At 48.9% G+C, this 12,159-nt stretch overlaps 1 pseudogene across 1 annotated transcript in view; it reads left to right on the forward strand.

Annotated features, from left to right (window-relative positions):
- LOC144146135 (Na(+)/citrate cotransporter-like) overlaps positions 1-11,930 on the forward strand; it is a 75,942-nt pseudogene extending 64,012 nt beyond the window's left edge. The window contains exons 10-13 of the transcript XR_013317665.1: positions 3,433-3,613; positions 5,681-5,842; positions 7,322-7,459; positions 8,523-11,930. The product of XR_013317665.1 is annotated as a Na(+)/citrate cotransporter-like (transcript). The remainder of the gene's footprint in view (positions 1-3,432; positions 3,614-5,680; positions 5,843-7,321; positions 7,460-8,522) is intronic.
- The last annotated feature ends 229 nt before the right edge of the window (positions 11,931-12,159 follow it).

Consider the following 12,159-nt stretch of genomic DNA (forward strand, 5'->3'; position numbering starts at 1 on the left):
GTGGAACACGGGAAAATTGAATTGACCTTCTGTGTTTATCGTGGGAGAGCGGGGCATAAGGGGAAGAGTATGGGAGGTGTGGAGGAGAGAAGGGAGGCATTTACGAGGCAGGGGCGGCAGAAGACTGTCGTCCTTAGGCGACATTTGCAGCGGAGTAAGCAGATACGCGGCCATTTTTTTAAAGGCCAGGCTGGTGCAGAACAGAACGTCTGCCATAATGATGTAGAGGTTCCATTGTAGCTCCGTGATACGAATGGCGGTGGTTAGAGTCCCTCTGTGGTCTCTCTCTCTCTCTCTCTCTCTCTCTCTCTCTCTCTCTCTCTCTCTCTCTCTCTCTCTCTCTCTCTCTCTCTCTCTCTCTATTTTGGCTTGGGGTCGTTTACGGTGTTTTAGAGCAGCTTTCGGCGATTGCGTTCTATCCGTTACGTTAGGTTAGTGAGAGCGAACTAGTGCCGGCCTCGGCTTTTTCTTGCGAAAGACTGCCGGACGTCGATTTAGTGGCGTGCTTATAGTACCGTCGTAAGAAATTCTATGCACAGCGTTCTTTATATGGGAAGCTTTACAGCGGTCACCGAGCCCCGCTGTCTTCAGGGCTGCTATCTTTTTTTAAGGCGAAACAGTTTCTTGGCTAATTTCGTAGACGCACGCACCCAGCCGGCGTCCGCAAATCACGTGAGATCTGCCACCGGAACAGACATCAGCTCCAATACCTGCCGCAGCAACAATCGGCGACGTTTATTCTTGTTTTCTGAATGGTCTCGTAGGTGGCGGTGAACCGTCGTCAATTTCTCAAGTAAGGAAAAATTGTTTAAAACATTCTGTGAGTCGGCCAATCACCAGGAAAAAAAAAAGAAAAAGAAACTCAGTGATTACGAACTCACGGATTTCACTTGCCAATTGAAAGATCCGAATTACGCTAGTACGCAATTTTCCGAAAAGGCTCGCTGCTGAATGCTGTTAATTTGGTAGATGCTTCATGCACGCCGTCAATGATCCGCAGCAACATCATCAACCATGGCAAGAGCGAAAAACAGTGGTTTCAGCACAGCACAGGTTATTTGTCAGTATTTATTCAATTTCCAAGTTCTCGCTTGTCAAGCCGTGCTGTCCCAAGATGTCGTTCTCAAACCGATGCAACCGCCACCTCCATCTTGGATACCGCAAGTCCTAAAGCAGCTTGAGTACTCCCACATCAACGCAGGAACCGGCTCCGAGAACACAGGGCAGTGTTCTCTTTCTTTCTCCGGTACCATTTCGCAGCGTCGATATGGGTCAACAAAGTGTTTGAGCGCGAGTACACTTCTATGCCTTGCTTTGGAAATGTGAAATAAATATGAGCGGACATGTCCGCATGTTTTTTGTTTGTTTTTTATTGCCCTAAACGCCCTTTTAATGGGATGGTCGTTAACGGTTTCCCTGAAAACGTCCGCGAAGATGTCAACACTACTTCAAGATGAGACCTAACTGCGAGCCCCTTTGTAGTACCTAATAACTCGTCTTATATCTTCGTACATTGTCGCACTTTGGCCAGGGATCGACTTAGGCGAACAATGCGAACCCCCGACTGCTCTCTTCCGCCGAGATGCTTCTGTTCGACCTATTTTGATGAGGTGCCCATGAGAACACCGTTCGATAAGTTTACCCGTTACAAATGGCCTCACGTGACAAATCATTCTTCCGCTGGTCGCGTCATTGACGAATGGGCTGTCGAGGAATAGGCTAGATACGGTTCGTTCCATGGTGTGGGCAACAGTATAGCGGCGTCACTTGATGTTTGACTTGAACCGAGAGGTAATTTGGCTGCTACGCGGTGTTGTGCAGAAAATACCCCCAGTTTGTTTACTTGTCTGCAAAATGAGAGCAGAAGAGGCGGCGTTTGATTGGACAACTTTCGCAGACAATAGGTGAAGACTGGTCGAAGAATTTTTCCATTTCCTAGGCTAGCGTGCAGCAACGAAGTAGCCGATGCACGGTTTAAACCAAATTCGATTTTCAAGCGCCAAAGCCACACTTGGGCTGTGAGGTACGTGGTAATGGAGGGCGGAGGGTTGATACTCGTGTATACCTTGTATGCACGTGCGCGTGTGCTTCTCGGTTTCGCTTTTGAACTCACGGTGGGGTGTCAGTGTGCATGGAGAAGGAGGGGCGCTGTGCTGTTATCATATAAGATCAAGACCTCTATGCACATTATCCCTCTTTTCTCAAACAACTATGAAAGGGCGCGAAAACGACTATGGTATTCCGACAAGCGGATTGGTAAGGCGCGACATAGGCGTGATCCCGCTTTTCATTAGGGGATGAGTCGAATGAACGGAAAGTCTCTCTATCCGGACGCTCACAAAAGTTCTCTCACTGAATCTTAGTTGAAGCGTGCGACCCGCATTTGCACTAAGACCGATTAACTGACTTTGAACGGGTGCGGAAAAACCTCTCCGCAAGCGGGTATCTCGCGTCGTTTTTGAATGCTGTGGAACGCCGTTCGGCCGATTCCGTCCGTCGAACTAATTGTAAACAGATTGTGACTGCGTCTACAGCGGCGAATCGTACAGCTTCAGACTACAGCAGAGGGCAGCACCAAAGCGACGACGAAAAGCAAAGAGCAGCGTCAAGTGCTCTTGCAGAGCACGCGGATGCAACAGCTCACAAAACTGACCTGGGCCGGTACTGGGAGCTTGTCCGTTTTGCGAACGTCCGTTTCGCGTCCGTTCCATCGCGACCTACTTCCGGTTGTAGAGGGCTTGGGGTCCGTTGACTTTTGCTCAGCTGTTCTTGCAAATGCATTTTGAGCAACTTATGAGCAACTTATGTGTTTATTTGAACGTATTTTGAAAACTAGACACGATAAGATTTTTTTATGACGAAGTTGAAAGTTTTCACTTCTAGGGGACGAATGTCAATAGATTGCCGCTGCAGCCAGCTATTTCTTGTGAGCGCAAAGCTTAATTTGCTACAGCTGCTCAGTTTTTTTTTTGCACTTGGACATCGATTTTTATGTCCACTATGCCTCTGTTACGTCGTAACAGAACCCAGAATTTATATTACTCGCAAAAATAGCTGCAAGAGTGGCTGACCTTAGCCTTTCTGTACCGGTCAGCACGACTCTGCTCCGCTAAGGCACTGTCCACTGTCCGCTAAGACACTGTCCAATAGAAGGTGCCGGGCTGGGGGAGAAATGCCGCAGGTGGAGGAGCGAAAACCGAGGAGGGAAAGCTATTCGACACAAGTTTTGCCGCACAATAGGAAGAATGTTACAACAGCATCACATCGACTGTCAGCGGAAAGGGCTTCTGCCTGCATTTTCTTCCTTCGTTACAAAAACAGCGACCGCGGGCCTGGCTGAGAGCCGAATAGGCAGCCACGTGCTCTTGCCTGCCTGTACCGGCTAACTTGTCCCGCATTTAACGTCACTGTTCTGTCTCATGTTCTCCGCAGAAAAATCAAGTCTTCCACTCCCGCGCTGGCCATCTGCTTCCTGTTGTTCGTGCTGCCCAAAGACCCCCGCAACCTGCACTGCAGCGAGCCGCTCGTCTCCTTCAAGGAGTTCTCCACCAAGATGCCCTGGGGAATCGTCATTCTTTTCGGAGGGTGCCTGTCCATCGCGGAGGCCTCTCAGGTGATCACCCTGTGCCCGTGTGCGCGTAGATCGTAGCTTTCTGACCGCGCAGCATAACTGCGTGAAAACCTTGAACGTGTGCCGGCCCCACGGCGGGGTAGCTTCTCCGGCCAGCGGGAGCTATACACGGAAGGCAGGATTATCTGGCGCATGATGAAACCCAGCTGCGCGCCCAGAAAGCAGCAGCCGCAGGGGCAGCCGCCGGACGACCGGAAACAGAAACAAACAAAGAAAGCTTGGCTTTTTAAAAACACCCAGATAACGGCAGCCTCCGCGTATCACGCCCGCGGGACCAGCAAGCGACTGGCGGTGGGGGAAGCCCCATGCAGTTCATGCCAGTCCTCTGCCCTTAGAGCTGGTGGCACCTGAAGAGCGTGTTGACCGGAATAAGCGTTCTTCGCTGTGCAAACCGCGAATGTGAACGGGACGGTCGAAGTGAACCACGTGGTTGCGACCCTTCCGCGCGACAAGGAAGTCTACGTCCCCCATTAAAACATCCCAGTGGTGATACGTCAGTGTACAAGTACAAGAGTAAAGCTTCGTTTTACGTTGATTGCCACCTATGTGTGGCACAGGCCAACTTGATCGTTTTTTGGAGCGACAGCTGTTAATTAAAGATAAAGGTGAGATCACTTTGTCTGCGCCAAAAGCTCAGCAGCGACCGGCCAGGGGAGTGCTATCACAGCAACGCCACCGCTTCATCTCTTTCCATGGGCGATGCTGAAACCTTTATATCTGGGAAGATGAAGATGTATCTCCTTCGCTGTATCCATGAGGTTACTTCTTCGTGTCCCGTGGTAAGAGCGGAGTGGCCGATGGGGTGCGCGCCACTGTTGGTAGGCGTGAAAGCGCATCCAGTAGACACAAGCCGCGAGTGTTATCACTGCAACCGTTCGCATCTGTGTCGGCGCGCGGCCTCTCAATCTCGTTATCCCCTGGTGTGTATTTTTACCGAGCGTTTATCAAACCGAACGTTTTGCAAAACTCTGAGGACGATCAGGCGAAACTAATACCTCATTTATCGTCAGTTGCAACCTCTACGATGTGTTGCGCTCCTTCCGAAAGTGCGGCTTTACGAGAGCAGAAGTCTTTCGGAGTAAGGAAAAGCTGAACGGACAAAATTGGCGGATCCCACAGATTGATGGCAATTAACGTAACGCGAAGCCTTTCAGTGACACCCACGCCTGAATGCGTTTTCGGTGGACGTAGGTTTCCACGTCGTCGAAAACGTCACACGGAAGTGTCGTAACCATGTGGTCTACCCCGACTGTCGCGTTTGCATTCGCGGTTTGTGCAGCAAATCGCGCTCCTGCTGGCCAGCATGCTGTTGAGACGCCACGATCGCCAAGCGGAAATGACGTTATGCAGGCATGAACTGGGGCTTTCCAGCCACCAGACATTTACTGTTCCCCCGAAAGTGACACAAGGAGGCCAGCGTCATTTGGTGGAACTTCCCTGGGCTCCCCGTCGCTTCATGGCCCCGCGGGCGCGGCACGGGGAGGTCAGCGTCATCTAATGCACTATAAGATAAAACCCAGTTTCGCGCCCTGCCAAAAAGCAGCAGGAGTATCAGCAGCACCCTTAAAACCAGGAGGAGAGCCAAAGAAATCATCGCTTAAAAAGATGGGTCATCGGTGAAGATCCGGCAAAGCATGCGGGGTGTGGCCAATAGGAATAAACGTTCGTTGCCATCGATGCAGTGCCGGGCAGTTCTAAAACAATACCATTGGCGTCCTTGCAGTATGACGGTCTTGTGAATCAAGAACATGCCGCCCATTCCATCGACCGCAGTACCTGTTGTTGAAAATGCGCCAATCAGCGCACTTGTAGTTTCACAGTTTCGCACCGCGAATACGATATGGGCGCATTGCACCGTAGAGTGATTTCAGCCCACTCTGAATGTTATTGCATTACTTTTGCACAATCGCCATCAGAAATTTCAAAACTCCCCTGGCGAATAATTTTAACTGCGGATCGTTTACGATTAAAGATTACAATAATAGTAGTGCACGCATTCCTAATCTTCCCCGTTCGTCGTCTCACCACGCATGCGCCTGGCATCCGCAGCGTTCGGGCCTGTCGACCATTGTGATCCACACGCTTAATGGGCTGCGAGACCTTCCTTCGGGCCTGGTGCTCGTGCTTCTCTGTTTCACCGGCTGCTTCCTGACCGAGGTGGTCAGCACGTACGTGGTCACCGGTATCCTCACGCCCATCATCAGCGAACTGGTGAGAGCACTGGGTACACCACGTTTAGTCTCTCTGTGTCGTATATGGCACCCGCGTCACACGTCGGATTAAAAGCCGGCCCAGGAAAGTTCTAAATTTTTGAACAGAACGAGGGCCCCTGAGTTATTTCCTGCGCAGTGCCTACACAATCCGACTGTTGATTATTCGCTGACGAGCTATCCACTTAACCTGATCTTGCAGCCTGCGTTAATTTGCAGGAAGGAAGAAAACAGGTAAAAAAAGCAGGAATGTTAACCAGGGTGTGGGGTAGTTTGTTATTCTATGCGTGGGAAAACTGGAGAAAAAAAGCAGCAGTAAAAGAAGCTGAAAGGTAGAGACAGAGCGTAGAAGACTGTGCCCAGCGTTATGACACTACGCGTTAGAATTAAATGAGCGTCCCTGGAGTCTAGTATGCTGTAATCTTCGCGCAAGACCGTCGTTTTGAGGAAGCGCATGGTCGCATTTGCGGAATTGTACGTAGAGGATGAAGGAGGCCCACAATTGTCTTATCAGGAAATGGCCGCAGAGAGCCCAGGTTTCACAGAGTCGAGCAGTGCTGCCTTCTTTTCAATAAAAGACGTGAGCGCTCGCAGAAAAGGTGCTGCGTGGTCTCCGGCATGCCGAAAACTTAACTAGCCACACTGGCTGCCATGCCGATCAAATGGGAGTAGGCATTTGTGAATGGCATTCCCAGCCAAATGGTTGCCTCAGGTCTTTGCCGACTTAGTAGAAGGGGACTTTGAAGGCGCGGGTCGAAAGCGCCGACACGGGCATTGCTGGATTATTGGATAAGGTTCATTTGGAAAGGGTTGTCTCCCGGGCAAATCTACGCAGAGCCCTAGCTGCGTCCGGATAGCGGGATGAGAATGGTCTCCGTTCTTTGGTGGGCCGCACGGGTGGAATAGTCTGCACATTCATTGCCAGCAATGCCGCAGTGATTAGGAAGTCATTGTGAGGCAATCCCATGAGATTTATCAATCAGTAGAAGAGTAGCCCTTAAGGGTTTTTCAGCATGGGTACCACACACCAGCACCCGCAGTTCGACAGAGCAGCCACCTGTGTGTTAAAGAGTAGGCCTCAATGGCTTGTGAGCATGGGTACCACACTATCACCCGTGGTGCGATAGAGCAGCCACCTGTTTGTTAAAGAGTAGCCCTCAAGGGTTTGAAAGCATGTGTACCACGCACCAGCACCCGTGGTGCGATAGAGCAACCACCTGTTTGTTAAAGAGTAGCCCTCAAGGGTTTGTGAACATGAGAACTACACACCAGCACCCGTAGTGTGACAGAGCAGCCACCTGTGTGTTAAAGAGTAGCCATCAAGGGTTTGTGAGCATGGGTACCACACACCAGCACCCGTAGTGTGACAGAGCAGCCACCTGTGTGTTGAAGAGTAGCCCTCAAGGGTTTGTGAGCATGGGTACCACACACCAGCACCAGTAGTGCGATAGAGCAGCCACCTGTTTGTTTCCTCTTTCAGGCTGTGGCTACTCGTGTGCACCCGCTCTACTTCCTGATGCCTGCAAAAGCATCGTGCCTGTTTGCCTTCATGCTGCCCATCGCTACCGGAGCTAACGCCATCCTGTGCGACATGGGAAGGCTCAGGACCTTTGACATGGTGAGCGGCCGCCATTCCTGAAAGGATGCTGCGTGTGCAAGCGTGATCAGAAGGCGCCATGTGGGATTATTCAGTAGAGACAGTACAACTATTTCGCTAATATTAGATGACAGGACGAGTTATTGGCTTCCTTTTAATGTGCACAAGCGGTTGCAAGTTGCATTAACGGCGTCTTTATTGCATTTTGGGCGTGTGATTTCGACAATCTCTATTCAGAAAGGTGCTTCAAATCGAGAACTTGGCACCATGCTTTCACGGGGGCTATTCGACTTAGTCTCCGACTCACTGCGGATAGTCCGAAAATGGTCCGAATATTCTTATCGCTGAAAAAAAAATCATGCCACCTTCCGTCTAACGACGACGATGGTTGAGCGCGAAGCTTCCTCGGGATGGATTCGTTGGTTCGACAATCCCGCACTCTGGAGGTAGGCAACACTTTTCTAGAATACCCACAGCAACTCTCGAGTGTGCACTCCGTAGGCCTAACGCTTGGGTTTGGGTGCACGGCGCGAGTCGCTACCTGATGCTTGGCGATCGCTTCGGCCATGTCGAAATGGGGAAATCGGATAGACGCCGGACGCAGGTTCGATTCCGGCCACGGGAAGCGTCTATCTGTTTCACTTCGTGCACGACCATTCATGATCATCTTCAGAGAAAGTTGGCTTTTCTGCAGGGTGTATTGGCATACAACGGCATGAGTGAGTACACTAAACCTTCGCTTTAAAACGAATGCCGCGGTGCCCGCTGTGTGACCAGGACTGCTAACCGAAGAGATCCAAAGTCTTGTTCAGGACAATAGAGCAGATAGACCACAACCAAGGATTCTTGCTCTGTGACCGCACCCAACATTCGGCGGTGAGCGCGGAGAGAGGCTGTTGTCCTTTAACGCGCAGTAAGCGCGTCGATTCCATTGAAAAGGCATTGTAATATAAATGCTGCTACGACTAACACTGCACATTTGTTGCGCTTTCGCAGAAACGGGTGTTGTGCGCCTATTGCGCAAAGAAAAGAAAAAAAAATGGTTGATGGCGCCTAATCACTCTGTTTCGTTACCTTTCCACAGATGAAGATGGGATTCATCATGAACATAGCGTGTGTGCTGGTGCAACTGGCCGCTATCCACACAGTGGGTCCACTGGTCTTCGATCTTTACCGGTTTCCTTCCTGGGCCGCCAAGGACTTCGGCCTCACGGTCATCTCCGCCGTCTCATCGGCACCCAACGCGTCCGCCATCGGCAACGACACCCTGGCCGCCACGACGCTTTCCTCGTTCCTAAACGTCACGCTTCCTGAAGTGATGGCGTCCACGTGACCTCCCACTGCGTCCACACCGGACCAGGTCTAGCTGAGGCCCTCGCTGTTTTACCGCGCTGGGCCGACCTGTACGCTTGTCGTCATTTATGCTGTTTGCGTACCGTACTCACGTTGCAGCCCCATCAAACGCCGTGTGCGGGGTAGAGTTGTGCTGGGCCCGTAGCGAGAGTAGAAGCGAGAGAAATAGCGGACGGAGTCCAAAAAGGACAGAATGCTTTCTTGTTCGTAACAGCGCGGTGAACTAAATGTTAGCAAGGTACTAAGCGAGTGACTGAATGAGCGTCCACACAGGCGAACATGCTTGGTTATGCTGTCCAGCTCTATGCTGTTGCAGCAGGATCACAAAAAGCATGTGTGTTGTAGGTGTTCCCATGCGTGAACACGAGATGGTGATACCATCGCTGTGTATGTCGTCCAGTGCGTGTCGCAATGAAAAAGATGTACAGTGACGTTTTTTTAAAAAAATGTTTTGTGTCAACCGGTTTTGTGTTTCGTATTTTGGTTCTAGAGTATGAGTGGTTGTCGCAGTACTTCAGATGACAGCTTTACTCTGGTTTGTTGTTGATTCACACTGACAGCTTTTGATAACTGCATATTGTTAACGTAAGTATTGTTGGTCTCGCTAATGGAAATTCTAATATGTGTCGCAGTTACGCTTGCTACACTGCTTTACTTGTAACTATGGTGCTTTGATTCGCATGTTAGTTCTGCAGAAAAGAAACCTGGGCCTGCTGTGTGCTATTGTCCGGTTTATTGTCCGGTGTCAGGTTCTTCACGTCACGTTGTCACGAAAACATACCCTTACACACATCAACGCGTTCGACGTAGCTTCTTGACGCTAGCGTAAATTCGGCTTCCTGCGTCACACGAAAACAGCGAGCTATCCGCAGCCTGTAGCAGGACAGTGTCGGGGCGCGGATGTCGCGCATTCTCCGTGACGAGGCTGGTGGCGCCGGCGCGAACTGCAGCATGCCGCATCTGGCGCAGGCTGTCACCGGGACGCCTAGACGGGCGTTTAGTTACGTCGGCCATGTCGAGGCGCCGAACGATAGTGTGCTGCTAGTGGTTAACGTCATAGAGTTTCTTAGTAAGTTGTAAGAAACTCTATGGGTTAACGTAACGTCACCGTGCCGCGCGCGCGCGTTGACGTTACGTCGGCCTATAAAGGCCGCTTTAGGCAATATGCTTGGCAGATTCTTCTCAGGCCAAAAGAAAAAAAAACAATCCGCCTTTTTGAGCGCAACTGGCGTTCCCGTGCTCCCGACAAAAGGTCGTTAGAACAAATGGAAAACAAATGTCTACGCGAAGCTGGCTACTTCGAGTATGGTTTTTCCACTTGGCGTATTGAAATTCATATATAAAGGCATGTAGCTTTGCTCTGGCAGTCGACCAGTATATTTATTTTGGTATGATCTATGTTGTATTTTTTGCAGCTATGCGTTATTTTGTGGTTCTGTTTGAGAAGGTGAAAATAAGCTGGCTTTCAGTACTTCACACGATAAAAGAATGCAAAAATAATATGCAAAAATATAAAACCGGAGACTCCCTTCCTGATCTTAGTGATAGAATTTCTTGATTCAAGTACATTAATGTAAGCGCGAATAACTGACATGAAAGAACTAGGTATTGTTTCTGGCTGTTTTATTTTGATGTACTCGCAAATTTCTATTTTATGTACTCGCAAATTTCTATTATATGTACTCGGAACCTGTGCTACTCTTTTTGCTGCTTTTGGTTTTTGTTCGAGGGTCAGTGCACGAAGCTTGTTTTACAGGCAGAGGTGCACTGTTTGGACGCCCAAAGCGGTTAAACCTGTTTAGAAAAATTGTGCGCAGCAGAAGTGTTTTACGAACCTTTTTTTTGTCATAGTTCTGTACTGATCCATATTCTGTTTCTGAAATACCAACTATATTTGGTAAAATTGAATGCGTGTTAACAGCGCTGCCTACATCAATCGTCGCTATGAAATGTCCTAATGAACTTGTCTGGGAAGCCTTAATAATGAAAAGGGAATTTAATATTAAGTAGTGTTTTGGTACATTGTAGTTGCCATTTTGTTGAAGTATGCGCTTCATTTAAACCTATTGTGCTAGTGCATTGTAGTCACCATTTTGTACTTCTTTGTGCTTCTTTGAAACCCTTCTTTAAAAAGTATCTTTTAAAGGGAATGACCGGTTTTTGGCAGCGATAAAAATCACCTTTCTTAAAAAAGGTCGTATTTGTGTAGCACGTAATTTTAAAGGTAAAGGAAGACCTAAAATAATTACCTTATGCATCAAGCACACCTACACTGGTTCGCCTCCTTGCTGTCGATGTTCTAGGAACTTTAAAAGCCGAGTAGTTATGACGTACGCAGCAGAAATGTAGTTCCTGAAACTACAAAAACACATCCTTCAAAACATCTTGTTTTCAAACCACAAAGACATTTATTCAAAAGACATTTATCCTTCATGCATTCTTCCGTAGTGATCTTGCCCAGCAAAGAACAGCTATTTCGCACAGCGTTCAATTCTGCGTGCATACGGAGCAAATGATGAACTACAGACGTTGTTTGAACTTTAACAGGTCGTAAAGGCCGTAAAGGCACTGCTGGTTTAAATCTTGCTCAGTTATCATCATGCTCGAAGTCCTCAGTTATTCGTTGAGCCCTAGCTTTTACGTGTAACAGCTGGCCAATTCTTTTCATTCCATTTTTTTTTCTCGGGCAAGGGCTGCGGGTCAGTGGACGTGAAGGTCAAGGTTTCTGAGACAGAATTTGATGGTGGCTGTAACGTGCTGCTCTCAATGGTAGCAAACATACCCCTTACGAAAGTGCCGACGACGATGCCGTACTTCCGCAATGTGATTTCTCGTGCATCCAGGAGTCTCTTATTGTAGCACAACGGAACGCCTCATTCTCGGTCCAGTGCCGCCTTAACTGGTGCGTACCACGATGATGCGCCGATGCTGTGCAAACATATATGAACGGGCCCTGCGCGCGAGTGTTGTACATACCTGCTCTATACGGATACTGTTTTTGTGCGCTTCAACATTGTGTGCGTTTATATGATACTACTTGTATGCGCGTGTACATTTACAAGAAACGACTGTTGCAACAACGATGGCATAATGTGCATCGGAATGTTGTAATAAAGGAAGGAACCAAAGAACACATTTGACCTCCAAAGCTGTTTCCCTGCGTTCGCTGTCCTTTGAAATTTCCAGGCCGTGTAGCGCCTGTTTACGTACACATCGAAGTTTAACACGAGAAAACTGCAAGATTTTTTGGGAAAAGATTCACGTAAAAGGTTCTTCGACGAAATGAGACAAGCTAAACAAGCTCTAACCAAGAACCGAAATATAATTATGGTTTAAATAGTTTTTACACTGATCAACTCAGGTTTTTT

This window comes from Haemaphysalis longicornis, unplaced genomic scaffold (assembly GCF_048455015.1).
Source record: "Haemaphysalis longicornis isolate Haplotype H1 unplaced genomic scaffold, Haemaphysalis longicornis Haplotype H1 scaffold_7, whole genome shotgun sequence".
Lineage (NCBI taxonomy): Eukaryota > Metazoa > Arthropoda > Arachnida > Ixodida > Ixodidae > Haemaphysalis > Haemaphysalis longicornis.